A 24,161-nucleotide genomic window follows, 5' to 3' on the forward strand; every position below is an offset into this window, starting at 1 on the left:
GTGTTTAGTCATTTTTAACCTAACTGGTGGAAGGAAGTTTTTCTTGTGTGTGAGGGATATTTATCACAAGTCCGACACCAAACCAAAAAAAAAAGGCAATTATTCTCCTTCCACATATTTTATTTTTACATTTGCGTCACTTAAGTTCCCTATAAACTTGCCACCACCACAGCTTAACTTCCTTACACACAAATTGATCCAAAAATTTTTGTTTTTAAGCTGCAAATCTTACAACTGCGGCCACAGCTTTAAGTGGCTTCAGCTACAGGTCTACAGCTTTAAGCCGCTACAGCTTTAAGGTCGTATAGCGTCAAGACATCATAGGACCTGAAGGCTGCGTACGGTCGGCTATAGAGTTAGCGAGTTAATCTCAGGCTGGGTATTGGTGTAAGCAGACGCCGCCCATAAAGTTGCCGAACACATTATGCTCTCTCTCTCTCTCTCTCTCTCTCTCTCTCTCTCTCTCTCCCCGTGTGTGTAAGAGTCCCGAAGTAATCTCAAAATACTGCAACGCGTCTCAAACTGATGTCAAATAAATCAAAACTTACAAAGATAAAATATTTCCTTACATCTCAACAATGTCAGCTCTAGTTACTCTTTCCTTTATCACCTACTTTAAGACGTGTGAATCAGGATGTTATTGGCTGCGTTAAGCCGTTACTGAATGGAAAATATTACTCATTCGTGAAAAAAAATATCCATCGGTCAAGTCAGGCAAGGCACACACAGCTTACCACACGCTTCATCGAAAAATTATATTTGACGGTAATCAAAAATATCACTGTTACTATGGAGGTCAGGAGCATGTTTTGGTCAAACAGCGCTTAACATATATTCTCGTTCGCAGGCACACATGCATACATGAACGCACAGAAACAGGTGCAAGCACACGTGTAAACACTCACGCAATAACAGAAAAGGCTGGGAGCGGTGAGCAACAGTGAACTTGTGACCACCTGAGGGTGGAGGGAGATAGTTGGTGTATGTAATTTGAAAATGTTGCAACGAGCAACAGAAAATATTGCATATACATTAGTCTGGGTGTGTGTGTTGAGTGAGCGAGTGGGAGTGCAAGTGAACATGTTTTTTCAGTGTTACTTTCGTGCATGTCAGATTTTACACAAACACACCAGAAGCTTAACGTGGGGGGGCGCTGCCTGGCGACATTGTCACTAAAATAAGTATCAATCACCATAAGGTAGGCGAGAGAGCGATAACCACCAGACGCCGGTAACCACAGGTATATGTCTACAGTTGTCGCACCATGCTGCATATTGTTACGCACGGCAGGGTAGTCCCTACCTTTTCTATTGACTCTACATTAACAATAGAGCGTCTATAGTCTAAAATATAGTTCACCTTAAGTAAAATACCAAAACCACATAACCAATGGGTCACTAACAGTTTCACACACACACACACACACACACACACACACACACACACACACACACACACACACACACACACACACACACACACACACACACACACACACACAGTCAAAAGGCGGAATGTTTTCATACTGTATTGTTTACCTACATGACATAATTTGTCTAACTTTAATGAATTTCCCACCATAATAAACAAAACTAAGTGAACGCGGCGTCACACGACTCAGCGGTTACCATGCCAGATGTCTTAAAGCAATCAATCAAATCTTGTTTATTAGTTTCCTGACCTGGTGTACGGGCGTCTTGGTGTACGGGCGTCTAGGTGTACGGTCGTCTAGGTGTACGGGCGTCAAGGTGTACGGTCGTCTAGGTGTACGGGCGTCTTGGTGTACAGGCGTCAAGGTGTGCGGTCGTCTAGGTGTACGGGAGTCAAGATTATTGCAGGCGTCTTGGTGTGCGGGCGTCAGCCCGAATTGTACGGGCGTCAAGGTGTACGGTCGTCTAGGTGTGCGGGAGTCAAGGTGTACGGGCGTCAGGTGTACGGTCGTCTGGGTGTACGGTCGTCTACAGGTGTACGGGCGTCAAGGTGTACGGGCGTCAAGGTGTACGGGCGTCAAGGTGTACGGTCGTCTAGGTGTACGGTCGTCTAGGTGTACGGGCGTCTAGATGGCCGCAGGCGTCAAGGTGTACGGGCGTCAAGGTGTACGGTCGACTCTGGGTGTACGGGCGTCCAAGGTGTACGGTCGTCTGGGTGTATGATCGTCTGGGTGTACGGTCGTCTGGGTGTACGGGCGTCCGCAGGGTGTACCAGGCGTCAAGGTGTACGGGCGTCAACAGGTGTACGGTCGTCTGGGTGTACGGGCGTCAAGGTGTACCAGTCGTCTAGGTGTACGGTCGTCTAGGTGTACGGTCGTCTAGGTGTACGGGCGTCAAGGTGTACGGGCGTCAAGGTGTACGGGCGTCTAGATGTACGGTCTGGCAAAGTCATCATTTCCTTCATTTTTCCGGAACAATACTCTTGGGATAATCAAACACACATCAAGCGTAACCCTCCAAAAAATATCAAACTCACAAAATACGAAAAAGCTCAAGATTGTTCAGGCAGGAAATGACTCGCTATACGCCTACAATATCACACAACTCATAAGACCATAAACATACAGGCAGCACCGGATAGCGTCTATAAAATATCCCAAACAGACCAGAGGTAAACAAGCGTGGGAATATTGCAAGGGGGATGAAGCGGTGGGTGGTGCTCTGGACCCTAAACCCTCCTCCATCATCTGTTTTCAACTCTTCATCTTATGTTTCAACTCCCTGAAATGTGTTCCGATCCTGAAAGCACGAGCCTGGGCGATGCGGCCGACAACAAGGGTATGCTTTACGAGTGATCCCAAGCCGTTGTTGTTGCAGGCTGCTCGACCATACGGATATGTGGCCATGCGTCTATGTTGTTCCGTCCGCCGGAGATAACAATTCTCCCACACTCCAGTGACTTGTTTGGTCCCCCAAGAAATGGCAGTATATCATGGTACTGACCAGGGCAAGGAACCGTTTATGGCCACTTGCCGGACGTAATGGACCAGGAATATGGAGTATGTATCTAAAGTATTTATGACACACACACACACACACACACACACACACACACACACACATACATACACACACACACACACACACACACACACACACACACACACACACACACAAGGGGAACCTCCTTACCCTGTACAAATTGGTTGGTGGTCCTCGCCCTTGGCGTGTGCACCATAATTTGTTAAGGACCACATGTGTCTTGTCCGACAGGGAGGCCGGCCCCCTCCCTAGTCCCTATTATCCCTCTCACCCTCCCTAGTCCCTATTATCCCCCTCACCCTCCTAGTCCCTCCCTAGTCCCTATTATCCCCTACCTCCCTAGTCCCTATTATCCCCCCTCACCCTCCCTGGTCCCTCCCCTCAGTAGTCCCCGAGTCCCTAACCCTCCCCCCCCAGTCCCTCCCTGTCCCTAGTCACCTCCCTAGTCCCTATCCCTAGTCATTGTCCCCCTGGACACTCCTGATGATACACGAACTCTGCCCCCCCTCCCTTGCACCCCCTCTTCTTCTTCCCCCTTAACCCACCACACTGTCTTGTTCTCTCTCCCGTAATCCATTCCGCCTCATTCCCTCCCTTAACACTTTGGTCTCCTCTCTACCTCCCTCACCACTTTCGTCTCCCTCCCTCACCACTTTCGTCTCCCTCACCACTTCCGTCTCCCTCCCCTCAACTTTCCGCCCTCCTTCCTCACCACTTTGTCTCCCTCCTCACCACTTCTCGCCCTCGCCCTCCCTCACCACTTCCCGTCGCCCTCCCCACCACTTCTCGCCCTCCTCACCACTTTCGCCCTCCCTCACCACTTCCGTCGCCCTCCCTCACCACTCCGTCGCCCTCCCCTCCGTCGCCCTCCCCTCACCACTTTCGTCCCTCCCTCCCTCCGTCGCCCTCCTCACCACTTCCCGTCGCCCTCCTCACCACTTGTCGCCCTCCTCCCTCCCTCCCTCACCACTTTCGTCTCCCTCTCCCACTCTCCTCCCTCACCACTTCCGTCTCCCTCCCTCACCACTTTCGTCTCCCTCCCTCACCACTTTCGTCGCCCTCCCTCACCACTTTCGTCTCCCTCCCTCATCAGGTCTCCCTAAGTCCGTCATCATCTCAGCACCTCGTCTTCAATTTTCTCATCATCGACGTCATCCACCTTATTGGCGTTCGGTTTCTCTAGACTTTATCGTTTGGGATATATTCCTTTTCGTCCTGCCTTTTCCCTCTTCGTCGTTTATCGCTATCCCTCCCCCGGTTATCACTTTCTCTTCCACTTCTAATTTTTTCTTCTCCTCTTATTCTTTCTATTCGTTCTATTGCGTTTTTCTCATTTCTTTTCCTCTTTTTTTCATCTTATGCTACTATTCTTCATCTTTCTGTCTTCATTTTCTTTCTGCTCTTCCTCCTTCTCCTCCTCCTTCCTGCTTCTCCTCCTTCCTGCTTCTCCTCCTTCCTGCTTCTCCTTCCTCCTTCTCGCTTCTCCTTCCTCCTCCTCGCTTCTCCTTCCTCCTTCTCGCTTCTCCTTCCTGCTTCTCCTCCTTCCTGCTTCTCCCCTACATAATCTTTTACTTTCTCCTCATGCCTCTCCTTCTGATCATCCCTCTCCTCCTTATCCTCCTCCTTTTCTCTACTTTTCTTCTCCACCTTATCCAATCTTAATTACTTATTATGTGACCTTTCCCCTTGTCATTCTCTGTTCCTCTCTCCTCCTCCTCCCTTTATGTTTTCGTTCCCTTAGTTTCTTCCTTCATTCTTTTTTTTTTCTAGCAGTATCCCTGTCGCTTTCTCTAATTCCCTGCGTTCTTCCTTCCTTCTTTATCGCGATCTTCTCCTCCTTCGGTCTATCCACCCCTCCCTCCTTCGGTCTCTCCCTCCCTAACACTCATTTCATCGCTTCTCACGTTTCTTGCCCCTCTCCTTAACCCCACATTCTCTCCCTGCTCCCAGACATTCACATTCTCCCTATCTACTCTCTCTCTCTCTCTCTCTCTCTCTCTCTCTCTCTCTCTCGAAGGCCTCACATAGCGTGCTGGTACCGGAGTATCGGGTTGAGGCTCAGGACAGAGGGGCGACCCGACACCACTGGGTTTTAGAGACCGTGTTATGCTCGCGTGGTGCCAAATTAGACATTTAGAGTGGCCCGATAGATGCCTCTCACCACTACTACAAAACCATTCACACTCAGTACGACACATTCAGTACCACACACTCAGTACGACACACTCGGTACGACACACTCAGTCAGTACCACACACTCCGTTGACACACTCAGTACGACACACTCAGACACACTCAGTACGACACATTCAGTACCACACACTCAGTACGACACACTCAGCTGAGAATTTTGACTAAACTTGATGTGACGGTCGAAATTAAAACAATTAATTCATTTTAATTTACACGCATTCTTGTTTGTTTTTACAAGTATTTTTTTTTTTTAAATTTATTTTTACCCAACTTATTTTTGGTTGTATTTTTGGTATTATTTTCTAATTATATGAAGTATATAGTTAGCAGTTTAATGCTCTGGTTTAAGGATTTTAAATTTGAAAGCAATTTTTCATACTATACATTACTGAAGAAAAAATATAAAGATAAACACGCCCTTACTGCTATATACATAATTATACATAATAGTCTCGTAAATGACCGTCATTTCCTTAATTGCATAAATGACTCAATACCTTTAATGGCATGATATGATTATCACTATCTTAATTACGTAAATGATAGCCATTTGTGAAATTAGCGATGAATAGTCATGAACTGCTCACCCCCCCCCTTCAACAACCCCGACCATGACAACAGGTAAAACTCAGGTATGGCGGCCAATTACCTCGAGATCATAGACAAACACACAGGTGACCCAAAAATATGATTGGAAATTGAAACGTGAATCGCTGAATAATGTAGCCCCTCTCACCTCCCACTCAACCGACCTTCCCACTCATTCTTCCAATCTAGTTACACATAAGCAAGGCAATTCGTTATCATCATTTCCACACGCACACGCACACACACGCACACGCACACACACACACACCAAATAAGCATAGCGAGACGAGAAGATACTAAAATCGAAACCAATAGAATTTAACCAAATGAGATTAGTGAGACGAGTAACCCCTGTCACTTTAAACACATTGGGCTCAGTAGTGAGACAAGGGGCCATGTGCACCTTCAACTAATGACTTATGTTACTAATTGTTACTAACTTAATTCAGGTATATCAAGGTGAATACGGCAGCTTCGTGTGGCTTAAGGGCGAATTATCACACGGGGAGAGGTACTGTATGGTGAGGGAGATTAACACGTAGACAGTGAGTGGGGGGGCACATACACAGTGAGTGGGGTGAGTGGGGAGAGGTATTACAATAGGGATTAATCCGTCCTTTAATGTTAATTGATGTCGGCAAGGTGTAAGTGAGTGTAGGAGGACAACACCTGCTGATGATATGTTGATCCACTCCATAACAAACTTACCTGAAGGAACACACACACACACACACACACACACACACACACACACACACACACACACACACACACACACACACACACACACACACACACACACACACACACACACACACACACACACACACACACACACACACACACACACACACACACACACACACGAGATTATATTGTTTTAATTCCCTATGACATACACCAAGCTACACCCTATGGCGGCGGGATAGAGTATACTACACTGTCACAACACACCCTAACGCAAAACTTCACCCGAAAAGCAATTACTGAAGACACTATCATAATTTTGTCAAGACAAATTAGGGAAACTTTAGTTGATCACGAAGCTGCAAGAACTTAGATCAGTTAGGAAAGTGGGTGTTGACACAGGTCTGGGGGTACACCTACACACAATACACAGGTCTGGGGGTACACCTACACACAATACACAGGTCTGGGGGTACACCTACACACAATACACAGGTCTGGGGGTACACCTACACACAATACACAGCTCTGGGGGTACACCTACACATAATACACAGGTCTGGGGGTACACCTACACAGCTCTGGGGGTACACCTACACATAATAAACAGCTCTGGGGGTACACCTACACATAATACACAGTTCTGGGGGTACACCTACACATAATAAACAGCTCTGGGGGTACACCTACACACAATACACTTGACTGGGGGTACACCTACACACAATACACTTGACTGGGGGTACACCTACACACAATAAACAGCTCTGACGGCACACCTACACACAATACACTTGACTGGGGGTACACCTATACACAGTACACTTGACTGATATTTCCTGTAACACTATATAAAATAGGTTGAGTAAAAAACACAAGCATTGATATCAAGTGTTGCTGCCGCGTACATCATCATCTTTCATCTGCATATTCAAATGAACTGGAATTCCCGCCTTCGAGACGCGACAACCCGGGGATAGTGGAGGAGTAGGTGGGGACTAGGAGGTGGTGGTGGAGTGGTGGGGACTAGGAGGGTGTTGTGGTGGTGGAGTGGTGGGGACTAGGAGGGTGTTGTGGTGGTGGAGTGGTGGGGACTAGGAGGGTGTTGTGGTGGTGGAGTGGTGGGGACTAGGAGGGTGGTGTGGTGGTGGAGTGGTGGAGGGTGTGGTGTGGGAGTGGTGGGGACTAGCAGGGTTGTTGTTGTGATGGAGGGGTGGGGACTAGGAGGGTGTTGTGGTGGTGGAGTGGTGGGGACTAGGAGGTGTTGTGGTGGTGGAGTGGTGGGGACTAGGAGGGTGTTGTTGTGATGGAGGGGTGGGGACTAGCAGGTGTTGTTGTTGTGATGGAGGGTGGGGACTAGGAGGGTGGTGTGTGGTGGTGGAGTGGTGGGGACTAGGAGGGTGTTGTGGTGGTGGAGTGGTGGGGACTAGGAGGGGGTGGTGTGGTGGTGGAGTGGTGGGGACTAGGAGGGTGGTGTGGTGGTGGAGTGGAGTGGGGACTAGGAGGTGTTGTGGTGGTGGAGTGGTGGGACTAGGAGGGTGGTGTGGTGGTGGAGTGGTGGGGACTAGGAGGGTGTTGTGGTGGTGGAGTGGTGGGGACTAGCAGGATGTTGTTGTGATGGAGGGGTGGGGACTAGGGGTGTTGTTGTGATGGAGGGTGGGGACTAGGAGGGTGGTGTGGTGGTGGAGTGGTGGGGACTAGGAGGGTGTTGTGGTGGTGGGTGGTGGGGACTAGGAGGGTGGTGTGGTGGTGGAGTGGTGGGGACTAGGAGGGTGGTGTGGTGGTGGAGTGGTGGGGACTAGGAGGGTGTTGTGGTGGTGGAGTGGTGGGGACTAGGAGGGTGGTGGTGGGTGGTGGAGTGGTGGGGACTAGGAGGGTGTTGTGGTGGTGGAGTGGTGGGGACTAGGAGGGTGTTGTGGTGGTGGAGTGGTGGGGACTAGGAGGGTGTTGTTGTGATGGAGGGGTGGTGGTGACGTAGGAGTGGTGGCGGCTAATGAAAACATCTCCATGAACCGAACACAACACTGGCAGCCAATCAAAACACTTCCCTACCCTCTTAATCACGTTAATTTCTTCAACAACCAGTTACGATCAGCACATCGTTTACCAAACAGACATGCCAGTCACCAACAACACCCCTGCTGAAAAGTACCTTCTAACGACCAATCAAAACATTCTAACAACAAATGGAAAACATCTGCTTATTAGGACATGTCAATAACCAATCAGAACCTGTAAACAACAATCTCGACACTCCAGGCAATCAAGCAAAGCGCTCCTGCCAGTCAAACATTCCAACTACCAATCAGAATCTCCCAACAACAATCACAACACCCCTAGCGACCAATCAGAATATCCTCCTGCCAGAAATAATTACCACTGACCAGCTTATAATCGGATTAGCAGCTGGTCACTCGATAATTTCCGATTCATTTTTTTTACCCGAGAATTCACATCGCGTTGTTAATTACTGTCGGGCCCCGACCACCTCCAGCGGTACACATCCCGGCCACCTCCAGCGGTACACACCCCGGCCACCTCCAGCGGTACACACCCCGGCCACCTCCAGCGGTCCACATCACAAAGTTTTCCAATTTCTTCTCTTGTGATAACTGAGAACTGTTTTCATTTTGAACATTAGCTGTCATCATGGGTACGATAAATTAGCCAGCCTTCAAACACATTTTTAATACACCCTGTAACTGTCTAAATGTAAACAACAGAAATGACGACGGGGGGAATGTTAAGGTGAGGTGAGGTAAGGAGACGAAGGGGAGGGGAGGTCTCTGTGCGCGCTGGACAGGGGGCAGTTGTACCGCCATACTGTTGTGTTAAGTAAGAAATACTTAATATCTGAATTCTGATACTTTACATTAGGTTGTAGTGTCGTTGAAATAAACAATAAGACATTATTGAATCCTGTCTGCTATAGTATGTGGAAACAAGTCATGCTCTCCGTAGATCTACCAGAAATGCGGCTGGCCAGACTATGGACTTTGTTTCAGAATCCTAAGCACCACACCATGTGACCCACACCACACTCCATAACGCCTGGCACTATACATCTCTCACACTTTGCTGGATGATAAATAAACAGGTAGCTTTAGACTGCGTAACCAACTGTTTCAGCCTTACATTGTCCACTGCATGACAAGTATTATTCACTTCACTTTAGATGAATGACAAGCGTCCATATTACATTATTTAATCTATGTAAACGTTGCCGGATCATGTAACGGGTTAAATTATATCATTGTGGTCCCAGGCTACTGTGTGCACCTCACGTATCACCCAGTAACCTAGAGGCTTCAGATTCACGCTCTTATACTCCCGGAGTTCACAGCTCACGGAATGAGTGGATTGACAACGCTGAGTTTACTCGTCGAAAATGTCCCAACTGTACTTTGTCAGGTACACTAGTCACTGTACATCCTGACACCTACACCAGTCACTGTGCACTCCTTTAAGACAGGTGAATCAGTCACTGTATAATCACTACCGTCACAACTGCCACGACTTCCCAGCAGGTGGTCACACACTACCTGTAGTTGGGTCGTTAGCGTCGCTGTGATTGTCCTGTTTGACCACTTGGCCGTGACCTGCTGTTACCTGTGTTGTTTGATAGTGAGGTTGTCAGTGGGCCGGGCGATGCGGCGTTTGATATTACAACGCCTGGTTAGCTTAATTGGTGTTGATGTGATGGCCAGGTAACTTCCCCACAGCTGCCACCACCACTGCCACCAACACATCACAGCTGCCACCATCACCACCGCTACTATTTCCACACTGGTGCTTTGACATCAACTTGACGCAGCATGCTATACACAGCAACTGTACCTGTAGTAGCAACTACAGCAACAGTAGCAACAGCACTAAATACAGCATCTGCAACAGTAACAACAACAGCAGCTGCAACTCACGGCATGAATTTCATAAATCCATTTTGCCAGATCTCATTTTAAAATGGATATTTCATTAGTTTCCATTTGGAATAGAAAAAAATATCTTCCAACATTAATGATATTTTTTGTAACACTGTAGTGGCTGCAACAGACCGCCACCATCAGCCTATTTCCAAATATTTCACACGCACTCGGGGGTAAAATGAGATATTGCCTCTCGAGTGCCAATAAAAAGCATTACGCAGCTCAACACTCGTAAAAATTGCCTATTTAACAAGGTGGGACGAGGGAAATGTGCGTAGCAGTCTCGAAAGGCAAAAACATTCCCGTCACTAATGACTGGATGTTGTCCGCTGCGGTCACCAGGGGGATGTATGTTGTCAGCTATGGTCACTAATAACTGCAGTACACTAAACTATCAACGCCTGAGTTACCGACGAACATTACAGAATAAAAATTAAAGAGATACATTTATCGAGACAAAAATATAGAAGAAAATTAGGCCCCAAAAAACACACAGAGAAGAAGATCAAAAGTTTACAGAACAAAGATCAAACAGAAATTATGCATTCTCCTCAATTCTTCTAGGTCACAGGAGTTGGGGAATGGGGAGTGGGAGGAGGAATTAGTGGAAGGGTGAGGAATGGGGTGGAGAAGAAAGGTGGGAATGGGGTGGAGAGGAAGGGGGGTGTGGTGGAGAGGAAGGGTGGGAATGGGGTGGAGAGAGGAGAAAGAAGGAAGGGCGGAAGAGGTTGGGTGAATGAGGGTTGGTAGTTAAAGAGCGAAGGAAAGGGAGGGCGGTGAGGTTAGGTGGGTGGAAGAAGCGAAAAGGTGGTGGTGGTGGTAGGGTGGTGGGGCGGGTAGTGGTAGTGGCAGGGTGGTTGTGGGTGGCAAGACCTTTCACCAATGCTTCGCTCACAATGTTATCGAATTTTTTTCTTTATGCTGATTACAGAGATGCAACTGCTAACACACACACACACACACACACACACACACACACACACACACACACACACACACACACACACACACACACACACATATCGGAGCAACAAAAAAAATCGATTAACGAGCCCCGGAGTGACTAGGAACACTTGGAGGCAAAAAACCTAGCTTCATTGACTGTGGGGGGTGGGGGGGGTGTGGGGGGCAGGGGTGGGATAGAGGGGTAAGGGGGAGCGGGGTAGGGGGGGCAGGGGTGGGTGGGAAGGGGTAAGGTAAAGTGGGGTGGGTGGGAGGGTGGGTGGTGGGGGGCAGGGGTGTGGGGTGGGGGGTAAGGTGGGGTGGGTGGGAGGTGGGGTGTGGGTGGGAGGGTAAGGTGGGGTGGGTGGGATGGTGGGGTGGGTAGGGGGTAAGGTGGGGTGGGTGGAAGGGTAAGGGTGGGTGGAGGGTAAGGGGGTGGGTGGGGAGGGTAAGGGGGTGGGGGGGTGGGGGTGGGTGGGAGGGTAAGGTGGGGTGGGTGGGAGGGTAAGGTGGGTGGTGGAGGGTAAGGGGGTGGGTGGAGGGTAAGGTGGGGTGGGTGGTGGAGGCAAGGTGGGGTGGGTGGAGAGGGTACAGGTGGGTAGGGGGCAAGTGGGTGGGTACAGGGGTAAGTGGGGGCGTGTGGGGTGGGTGAAGGCATGTGGGTGGGTGGGGTAGGGGGGGTGGGGTGGGTAGGGGGGTGGGGTGGCTAGGGGAGAGGGAGGGGTGTGGGTATGGGGCAAGGTGGTGTGTGTGTATGGGGCAAGGTGGGTGGGTAGGAGGGTATGGGGTGGGTGGGGTAGAGGGGTAAGGTGGGGTGGGTAGGGGGGTAAGTGTGGGGGTGGGTATGGGGGGCAGGGGTGGGGTAGGGGTAAGGTGGGGTGTGGGGTAGGGGGCAAGGTGGGGTGGGGTAGGGGGTAAGGGGTGGGGTAGGGGGGTAAGGTGGGGTGGGTATGGGGCAAGGTGGGTGGGTATGGGGGGCACGGTGGGTGTGGGTATGGGGGAAGGTGGGGTGTGGGGCAAGGTGGGGTGTGGGTAGGGGTAAGGTGGGTGGGTAGGGGATACAGGGTGATAGAGGTATGTGGGGGTGGGTAGGGGGTAAGGTGGGGTGTGGGTAGGGGGTAAGGTGGGTGGGTATGGGGTAAGGTGGGGTGGATAGAGGGTAAGGTGGGTGATAGAGGGGCAAGTGTGGGGGGTGGATAGGAGGGTAAGGTGGGGTGGATAGAGGGTAAGGTGGGGGTGGATAGAGGGGTAAGATGGGTGGATAGAGGGCAAGATGGGGTGATAGAGGGGTAAGGTGGGTGGATAGAGGGCATGTGGGTGGATAGAGGGCAGGGTGGGTAGGGCTTTCTTTTATCATGGCCTGATTGTCAAGTGCTAATTAGATGTAAATTACCTGTTCCGGATGGTTTAATTAATACAAGATCAAGTACTCTGGTCGCGGAAGTTGATAGGGAAAAGAAAATTACAGACAGAGTGAGACTAGGCGCTGCAGAGGAAATATTGACAAAAAAAGAAATATTGAATAAAGATTAAATTAACGTTACCTGACACAGCAGTTACCTGGACACAGCAGTTGTACCTGGACACAGCAGTTACCCAACACACCAGTTACCTGACACAGTAGCTACTGGACACATTAGTTACTGACAGCAATTACTCTGACACAGTAGTTACTGACACAGCACCACTTCCACACAGGCAGCTACTCTGACACAGCAGTTACCCTGGACAGCAGTTACTGACAATATTTGTTCGACACAGCGGTTACCTGACATCAGTTACCTGACACAGTAGTTAACCGACACAGAAGTTACCCGACACAGCAGTTACCGACAGAGCAGTTACCTGACACAGCAGCATCGACAATATTGCTCGACACAGCGGTTACCTGATACATCAGTTACCCGACACAGTAGTTACCTGACAGTTACCTGACACAGCAGCGCCTGACACAGCAGTTACCTGACACAGCAGTTGGCCCGACACAGCAGTTACTCGATAATATTGCTCGACACAGGTTACCCTGACACATCAGTTACCTGACACAGTAGTTAACCGACACAGAAGCAATTCTGATACAGTAGTTAATTCGACACAGCAGTTACCCGACACAAAGCAGTTACCCGACACAGCAGTTACCCGACACAATAATTACTCAACACAGGAGATATACAATAGAAGACAATTTCAACACCTCAGATATACCTAGAAACACTCACACGATCAAGCCTTATGAGCCAAGTGTCACTCATAACGACGACATCTTGTCCTGGTAAACCATATCCGCAGTGAGAGGTAACCATTCCATATCCGCAGTGAGAGAGTGTAAAACTATTCCATATCCGCAGTGAGAGGTAAACCATTCCATATCCGCAGTGAGAGGTAAACCATTCCATATCCGCAGTGAGAGGTAAGCCATTCCATATCCGCAGTGAGAGGTAAACCATTCCATATCCGCAGTGAGAGGTAAACCATTCCATATCCGCAGTGAGAGGTAAACCATTCCATATCCGCAGCGGGAGGTAAACCATTCCATATCCGCAGTGAGAGCTAAACCATTCCATATCCGCAGTGAGATGATGAATGTAAACAACCATCCACTTCCTCTCCGTAACACGACTTGAGGAAGGGTCATTACTAGTGACCATTAGTAACACTCACTCAACCTCATGCACTTCCTCATACTTGCTGCCCCCTTCTTGCCTCTTCCTGGATCCAAACTTTCTTCCCATTTGACAAGAGAGAGGTCAAGCAATAACAGAAAGGCCAAGTAACAATAGAGAGGCCGAGTAACAACAGAGGTCCTCGTTACAACAGAGGTCAAGTAGTATCAGAGAGGTCAAGTAACGACAGAGAGGCCAAGTAACAACAGAGAGGTCAAGTAACAACAGAGAGGTCAAGTAACAACAGAGAGGTCAAAGAGCAACAGAAGGGCCAAGAAACAACAGAGAGGTCAAGTAACAACAGAAAGGTCAAGCAGCATCAGAGGGCCTCGTTACATCCAGCATATTCCCAAAAAACTGAAATATAGTCAGATTAGGTGAAGGTACGATTTTATGACAAAGTCGACGTTAAGAAACCAGTTATGTTTGTCCAGGAAAGATCTAATAAGGGTTAGTGAATTTTATATTTTCCATGATACCTTGATCAGTGATGGAAGAAGTACTGGTAAGATATTTCTGATCAATAAAGTCACCAAAATAATGTTATCCTACGTATTGCCAACAAGAACGATTTGCAATGGAAGTGAAAAAAAAGAAACTGAAGTAGGTCGATTCGTAAATGTTTCAGCCTCAAGTGTTTGCCAGGACAAAACCATGATTCAACCTTCAACTAAAAAATTACTACCCACTTGCTTCAATGGCCAGTAAGTTGTTCAAACAAACAGATGGCGAACTGGATATTTATAGACTTTACCTGAAATTACCTGCCAGAATGACAATAATTAAGATAGAGGGAAATACTATGAGGGTTCAAAGGGTTAGTGAACTCTGGACGTCGGAAGCTGCGTTGTAGGTCATACGAGAGAACCAATTACTGTACCTGAGAGTTAAGTGTTTCTGGATCACACTTGTATTTACACTATAGTGAGCTGGGGTTGACACGTTATGCCTCACTGATGATATTTGGTGCAAAAAGAGTCACTCAAGGTACACCCAGCTGATGGAAGATTTTGTTTTGGGTGTCGCTAAGTGTGGACAGGTGTGAATACGTGTGGACAGGTATAAATAGTTGTCATTAGGTGTATACAGGTGTGATTAACTATGAAAAGGTGTACTTACAAGTCAACAGATAAGGCAAGTTTGATCACGTGTGAACTAATAATAATAATGACATGATTAGGGTCCAATCTATAAATACTTACCGACATTAAATTCTTGTATAAACGAAGTAATTTCCAAACTAACAACAACAACACACCTATACAATACCTCTCGCCCTCTCATAATATTTCCCACCGCTCTCTAAGTAAGTCAAAAATTCTCTACCTTCATCACAGGAGGAGGAGGAGATTGAAGGGACCCGGAGAAGGAATTATACCGGGAGTTTTGGTTGGATAGCAAGACGACAGGTGATAAAACCGTCACACCTGTCCTCCTCCCCTCCCCCGCAAACCAATTAATCAAAGGGGTGAAAATAGCTCCAGACAACTTAATGCATGTCTTAATGTATACCCCTCCCCCCCCCGCCCCAAGGTGATCTATCGTGTGGATGGATGGATGGAGGTAAAGATGGGAGGAAGAAAAAATATGAAAGACAGAGAGAGAGAGAGAGAGAGAGAGAGAGAGAGACCGTGTGTGTGTGTGTAAATAAACTTTCAGGGGGTATACCTGGTTTACGGTACCTCTGAGTGAGTCATTACGGCGCTGATTACTCGAGCAAGTTGTTTAAGCCTTGAGTAGCTCGTCAGGAGGAAGGCACTCCAGGGGAAACACAACACTTGCTTCTGAGAAAGTCTTAGCGAGCCAGACTCCGCGGCCAAGTTATTCTAAGAGGGAAGTTGAACACTCATGTTGTTTACATTATGACCGACGCAGGCGCAGGAAACTAATAGGAACACGCGCTATTTCGCCTCGTACTTATTATAATAGAACAACCTTAATGTGTTTTTTTCTCGTATGATTAACCTAAACTGGAGAATATTCACGAAAATGTGGATATTAACCAGAAACATTTCTTAAAAAAGTGGTCATTTTAAAGATTATTAAACTAAACGTGCGTTACGCTTTTGTTTACTCTTGAAGGTTTGACAGTCCAGTGTAGTCTAACCTGGACAGATTCAGCTCAAAGTAGAAAAGAAAAAAATATTAAGAGTCTCAGTTACGTATGGAGGGGAAGCTGCTGGAAATACACAAATGCCACCTAAATTCTTCCTTAAAAACCCGACTGAATAACTGAAAATATAAATGTTCGAACCAAGAGTATTTGTCATGCTCACCAAAATCGTTGAAGCACGCCATGGCACCTGAAGCCTTGATAAACAAAAACAAGATGACGTAATGAGTGAAAATTGATAAGCAATTACACTCCCACACAGTTCATTGATTACCCCTGGGTCAATGACTTTAGTACCTGGCAGTATATTTTCTCGCACAACTACCACACCAAGTTCATATTTAAGGCTGCACATAAGAAAGACTACACCATACAATAACTAATCCCTCTCTCTCTCTCTTACTGACACACACACACACACACACACACACACACACACACACACACACACACACACACACGTATACGTCTTGACAAACGCGGCTGTAACATAGAGAAACCCATAGACAGTATTTGTTCAGGCATCCTTTCCGAGAGCGCCAGCAGTAATATATGGAGGGGCCAGGCCAGGGCAAAGGACAACAACGACACAATATCCCCTCGAGTGTCTGTCGTGTCGAGGAAGCTAGATACGACTACACTGGTAAGCCTGGCGACTAGAGGACAACACCACCACCTCAGTTTCGGGAAGGTTGGTAACACTGCTTGACTCTCCCATAAACATATAGATGAAGAAATTCCCCTAAGTCGATATAATAACAAAAACGATGATAGGGATAACACATAAACTGATAAATACAACAACAACAACAGAACAACAAGCTTGGCTAAAATACAGGGTGGGTAAGAAAGTCAGCTAATATACCGGGTGGGGGAGAAATACCTGACATTATTTATATTTCAAGTGTAAATAGCAATGTGTCAGTTATTTTGAGCCACCCTGTATAAAGCTCAATAAAATGGTGTACCGCTCGTTTATGACTCTCACAATAATAGTGTCACAAGGTGTAATGATGATAATAATAATAATGCGTGTGTGTGTGTGTGTGTGTGTGTGTGTGTGTGTGTGTGAACCATGGCCTCGAGACGGATCACTACACTCAGACACCAAAACAGATCAAAACAGCTTCCAGAAGGATCAAGTTTGCTTAAACACAGCAGGCACGGGAGCAGAGGAAGGAGGGTGACGCGGCGGGAGGGTATCCATGTATCTGTGACAAGAGCTCGCATAACTAACTAACAACCAAACCTAACTTACCCAACGTCACCTTAACTAGCTCAAAGTAACCGTACCTAGCCTAATTTTAACTAACCCAACCCAAACTAAAGAACCCAGCCGCTTTGGAGAGAGAGAGAGAGAGAGAGAGAGAGAGAGAGAGAGAGAGAGAGAGAGAGAGAGATAAAAACAATCATACATGAATAACATAGAAATGAACACAAGAAAAGCAGCAGACATTCTTTCGTCAGGGCCCCGTAAACATCTCTCCCTCACTGAATAAGTTATCCAATGCCACTCTTCCATTACCAATAATTGGAGTTGTACAAAACACGAAAACAAATAAATAAATGATAATACTAAATGGAAAACAAAAATACGAAAATCGAAACCTTCCTCAACGATGTTTCAGTACGATTTGTTCAGGTAGAAGGAACCACGTAATTGTTAGGATGATGAAAATTGTTACTAAGGGAAGAACGGCATAAAGGACACTACAAAAGGGGTCAATTGATGCAAAAATTAAATAAATACATAAATAAAATTAATAATAATGATAATATTTATACTTCCAGCCTTTGTGTTTATTTGTTTATTGTTTCACTTACAACATAGCTACCCTCTTACGCGTCACAACACAACATACTCTCACATATCACAACATATACTCGCACACCATCACACATACTCGCAGAACCTCCCACACCACAACACAACCTCCCACACCACAACACACCCTCCCACACCACAACACACCCTCCCACACCACAACACGCCCTCCCACACCACAACACGCCCTCCCACACCACAACACAACCTCCCACACCACAACACACCACAACACACCCTCCCACACCACAACACAACCTCCCACACCCTTGCACCCTCCCACACCACAACACACCCTCCCACACCACAACACACCCTCCCACATCACAACACACCCTTCCTCGCGTCTTACCAACAACATGACACTCCCCAAGACCTCGGTAGGCCACAAGAGCCAGACTCATACCTCTTACACACGTCTCCCTCGACCTTAAGACCAGAGTGCGGAGGTAAGGAAGATGTATAGGGGACAACGATGGGTAAATGGTACAACTTTTCTTACTAAGCGGGGCAAGGGGAGGTCAAGGGCCACCCCCCCCCCCCTCCCAGGCACTGCACTGCACTGCACTAACAAGTCTTTGGTCACTAATGGTGGTTAAATCCTCTCACCTCCACCCACCTACATCTCCTCTTTTGACCTATGTAGTGTTGATGTTATGATGTGTTATTGAGTTTAGGAAATTAATGTCGTCTAAGCACGTACACCTAAGCTACATGACAGACAACACTTGGAATTACACGATAAACTCATGTCTTTGGTTTGACTTCTCTGAGATCTTGTGATATATTGCCTGAGAAGTTGGTTAAATCTGCTCTCTCTCTCTCCAACATCCTCGTCCATGGGGAGAGCAAGACTATAAATAAACACATGGCGTTCTTGATAACTCTCTCTCCTAGCTCACACACACACACACACACACACACACACACACACACACACACACACGCACACACACACACACACTAGCTCTGTCGCTCTGTTTCATATCTATATCTCTCAACCTCGCTAAAGATAAAACAATATAGGATCTACTGTGAATCCTATATCCTTAAGGATGATGGTGGGAGGTAGAGTAACTCCCCCAGGATACACCTCGGCTATGGACTGACTTGAAGGCATTACAGAAGGACTCCTGAATCCAGCACATTGAACACAGTTGGAATTTCTGTGTCACGTCTGGTTGCCTTAGCGCTGTGTTATTGATCTGTCCGTGGGTTCGCTATACTGACGGTTACCAGTCTGTATTAACTGCCCAGCAACAACTGATGGAGTTTTCCACTAAAGGTTAAGCTGTATAAACAACCCATTTACCTTTAGACTGGCAACCTTCAACAAAAATCTCCATCAAGGTAGCCCAGGGTCCGTGCGGTCACCACCAGGAAAATGATTGTTAAAAGTTAGTAAACACATTTCATTCCAATGGAAACGCGTCCCTGTTGTCTTTACTGTCTTCGCTAGAAATAAGGTAATACAAATTTAACTTTCCAGATGACTATTTTAAATAAATTGTATGAATAAATATATCCGTATACTACAGCTTTCTTTAAAAACATATATGTGAGGAAATCTACGAGCTAGAAACCGGAGTCACGCGACCTCGTCCTTCAAAGAAGACGTATGGGGGCCCCATCCACCCTGAGAGAGGCCAGCCCCGCACACACCCGCAACAGCCCCAGACAGGAGAGAAACACACCCTCCCTCTCCCTCCTAGTTTGATGCACAATAAAAACTCATGGGGCTCGTGGCTGCTTACGACACGATCAACCTGGGGAATATATGACAACTTGCAAGGTGTGGATGGAAGGTTAGGTCGATGAAGGTCACAGTCCAGCTATGGGGAGCACAGCATGGCGCCCTGTAGATGACTGATATGTGTTTTAATTATTATTTGTAATATCTACAATAAATAACTCCCTTTATCTCTTAATGTTCAGTAAAAACTTGTGTTACTGATGTAAATATTGTACTACAACTGATTACCTATTTATTTTTGTTTTTGCCGAATTCATTCATGAACAATTTGAGGAGTTAAAAATTGAATGATTTTTGTATGACGTGAAAGGATTTATATAAAATCATATTCTAAAATCAAGAATTTTTATTAATGCTTTTCCGATTTGTTTTAGGGGGAGGGAGGGAAGGGTGGTAGGGGGAGGAAGGAGTGGCAGGAAAGGGGGAGGGGAATGGGGACCTGTTTTCCCCCCTCTTTATTAGCTGTTTCAGATGATTATTATCTTCTTTTTTGTTTTGTTGTCGCTGCACAAAGTCCCCAGAGACACTGACACACAGAAGACGGAAGTTGATCCTCATTTTTAAGATGGTAAAACGAGACGGTGTTTTGTGGGCTGGCAGTATTAATGGGAGCCTGGCCCACAATCTAATCCATTTATATACACGTGTGGTTCTTTGGCCAGACGTAAATTATGGTGCACTCAAACATAATGTGTGTGTGTGTGTGTGTGTGTGTGTGTGTGTGTGTGTGAGTGTGTGTGTGTGTCCAGGTGAAAGACATTGCGTGCCTGTCTGTAGAAGAATAGCTTCCGGAGTGCGTGCATGCTTGCTTCTGGATGCCTGTCTGCTTGCCTGTTGCAGATGTTAAGTGGCTACTGCCAATAGTTTAGTGCGCGCTTGTTACTGAGTGCGTGTCTTTTATTGAGTGGGTCAGTGTGCGCATGTCAGTAGATCAGTGTATGCTCGTTGAAAACAGGTTACTGGGTGCTGAGAATAGTGTGTGTGTGTGTGTGTGTGTGTGTGTGTGTGTGTGTGTGTGTGAGTGTGTGTGTGAGTAGTGTGTGTGTGTGTGTGTGTGTGTGTGTGTGTGTGTTAGCGTGCGTGTTTGTCACAGTCCGCGGTACTCACCTATACTCGCTCACGATAAACACATTACGTCACCTGAATGCGAGAGCTCTCCCTCTCATGTTTGAATACGTGAGCTTGAATGGTCGAATCAGTCGCACTAATAAACGCTAAACTCGCGTAATCCACCGACACACAGCTTAATTATATTCAACAAAAGCCTTTCTTCTCTCTCCGGATTAAATCTCCGTAAAAAATAACAACAGGATTATCGTACAATTAAAACAAAATCGCTCAAATCTAACCCACCTTATTTTTAACCAGTAAGTACGCGGAAAAGGTAACAGAAACACGAGGGACCCATAAAATAAAGAGCTTTTATGTAAATGGGGGACCTCACGCATAAAGATCAGTGCTCAGGGCGTTTAATTCTACCACAGTGTAAAGCGGAAATAGTATGGGCGGGGAGAGTAGTCGTCTACGGTTGGGGGGGTTGAGGGAAGATGGAAGGAGAGAGGAAGGGGTGGATGATAAAGGGAGATGGACGTAGACCATACCAAAAATAATGGTCTACAGGTTTTTAGTTTCTTACAAGTTAACCCGAGTCAATAACAAAACTAAATTAAGGGATATTTTTATGAGGGATTTTTCTGTGTATATTAGTATCTGACGGTTATTATGAGTATGACGTGTTGGTAAATGTTTCTTAGTAATGATTAATATAGCTGTGTGTGTGTGTGTGAGTGTGTGTGTGTGTGTGTGTGTGTGCATATTTTACTAATTTGAATGTATGAAAATATTGCACGAGTTGGGTTTTTGGGTAAATTTGAAATTAAAATAAGTAACTATACGCGAAAGATGACCAAAGGGGACTTGCATGTCGAGCTTACCACCAACATGTGCACAGGGGAACACTTGGGAGAATTAACCTGTACGCATTGATAACATTTCTAAAATAAATTGTTCAATATGTCTTGTGAGTGGACGTCAGTATGGCCAGTGGGGGACAACATGAAACTAATATAAACGAATTTAAATGTAAAGGTGAACAATTAACATGAACGACCTGGTACAGGATGAACAACGTTGACATTAAATATTATAAATGTGAACAGTGAGCAGGGCGGGTGTGAAGAGTAATGCCGGACGGATTAGCGTGTTCAATATCCGTGTGTGGCGGCTGTGTCCCCCTGGCTCACAGGTCAACGGCAAGTTTTTAATTAAATGTCACGGGGGCGATGTATATATTTTTTGTGTTTTCATTTCTAGTATACTGACTTAATGTTCATATTTCACATGTCATATTTTCAGCTGAAGATCAACATTTTTTAATCATTGAATAAAAAAATAAAAATAGCAAGGAAAATTATATTTTAAAACTACCTTTGCCAGCACCAAAAGCTCTGGCTACCAGGTTGGGTGTAGGAAGAGACGCAACAAGTGAAGGTTGGATTAACTCAAGTAAAATATAAAACCATTATTTAATTCTCTCCTCCGGGTGGCAGCTTACACAGGACAGGCAAGACGACGGGCCTTTATAACTGGGGTTACTGTTATGTAAACAGAGGGTGTACATCTGAGGGTGAGTTAGTGTTATATGGAACACAATTTAGGAGTGTCAAGTGTTCCCTTCTGTCAAGATCACCTGTTAGCGACCCAGATACAGTAGTGGTTTATGTCCTGGACGCAAGGCCAGGAGTTTCTTATAAATGGTTACTTACCTTACACCACCCGATGGAGCCTCAAATCAAACGCGCATAAGGAAGCACATACAAAAAACACAAACACACGTACACAAGCGGTCACACAAGGACACAAGCAGTCACACAAACACACATACATAAACAGTTACACACAAAAGACACACACACACACGCCCACGTTAGGTATAAACTCTCAACTGATACAAACACTACGGGTTACTTTTCCTCACCTATCCGACTCACCATACATCCGCCAACTCAAACTCCCGTGTCTGACATAGATAACCAGGAAAGAGATGATAGGGTTAATACTGTACCTGGCATCCTCAATTACAGTTCTCTCTTTGTTTACGGAGGAATAAATAAACAAAAGGTTCCTGTATTCCAAATTCAGATTTCGCATTGTTAATATTTTTTTTAAGTATTAGATGGATTTTCACAAACACAGACATATACACACTCATAAGCACATGCACTACACACACAAACACATACAATTTCACAAGCATATACACTCACAAACAGACTTTCACAAGCCCATACACTCATAAACACACTCTTTCACAAGCCCATACACTCATAAACACACTCTTTCACAAGCCCATACACTCATAAACACACTCTTTCACAAGCCCATACACTCACAAACACACTCTTTCACAAGCCCATACACTCACAAACACTCTTTCACAAGCCCATACACTCATAAACACACGGACACATACAACTCTCCCAAACACCGACAATAACAACAATATTCACAACACTAATAAATAACACCAAACACACACACACACACACACACACACACACACACACACACACACACACACACACACACACACACACACACACACACACACACACACACACACACACACACACACACACACACACACACACAACACACACACACACACACACACACACACACACACACACACACACACACACACACACACACACACACACACACACACACACACACACACACACACACACACACACACACACACACACACACACACACACACACACACACACACACACACACACACACACACACACACACACACACACACACACACACACACACACACACAGAGTATCAAATAAATAAAAAATACAGTAAAATAAAATGACAAAAATATCCACCAACACTTGTCAAGGCAATAATTAGTCGTGCCCTCCCCTAGGCGGACATGCTACCATAGTACCCTCCACCTGCGTGATTTACCATAGGTGTGTAATGGGACCCCAAGCGAGGGTAAGATCCCTTGATCCTCCTCACTCAAAGGCTTGAGAAATAGACTAATTCTTTTATTATAATTTGACTATCGCTAACGGAAACATTCTGAAATTCTAATTAGAGCATCTCGACACACGTACAGACAACATCTGTAAACTTTTATTAGTTAGAGGCATCAGTTGTTTTAACAATCCTGAAAAGTTTTGTTTATCTAAGAAATTAGTTTTTAATAAAACACACACACCGAAAGTTTGTTTTTCGTTAGATGGCTTTAATAATTCTGATTAAATAAACCAATATTCTTTATTTGCGTCACCATTTTAATAAATTAAACAAGTTTTAAGAGAACTAACAACTTTTTCACGTATATAGAGGATTTTATATCTATACAACTATCTACATACTTCCGGTGTTTTATCAACGTGAATATTTCATTTAAGTGTGAGACTTTAACTTTTGATGTGTCCGAGGCAGCTGTTGTCACAGTATACAAACCTATAAAT

Source organism: Homarus americanus, unplaced genomic scaffold (assembly GCF_018991925.1).
Source record: "Homarus americanus isolate GMGI-L3 unplaced genomic scaffold, GMGI_Hamer_2.0 scaffold30535, whole genome shotgun sequence".
Taxonomy (NCBI): Eukaryota; Metazoa; Arthropoda; class Malacostraca; order Decapoda; family Nephropidae; genus Homarus; species Homarus americanus.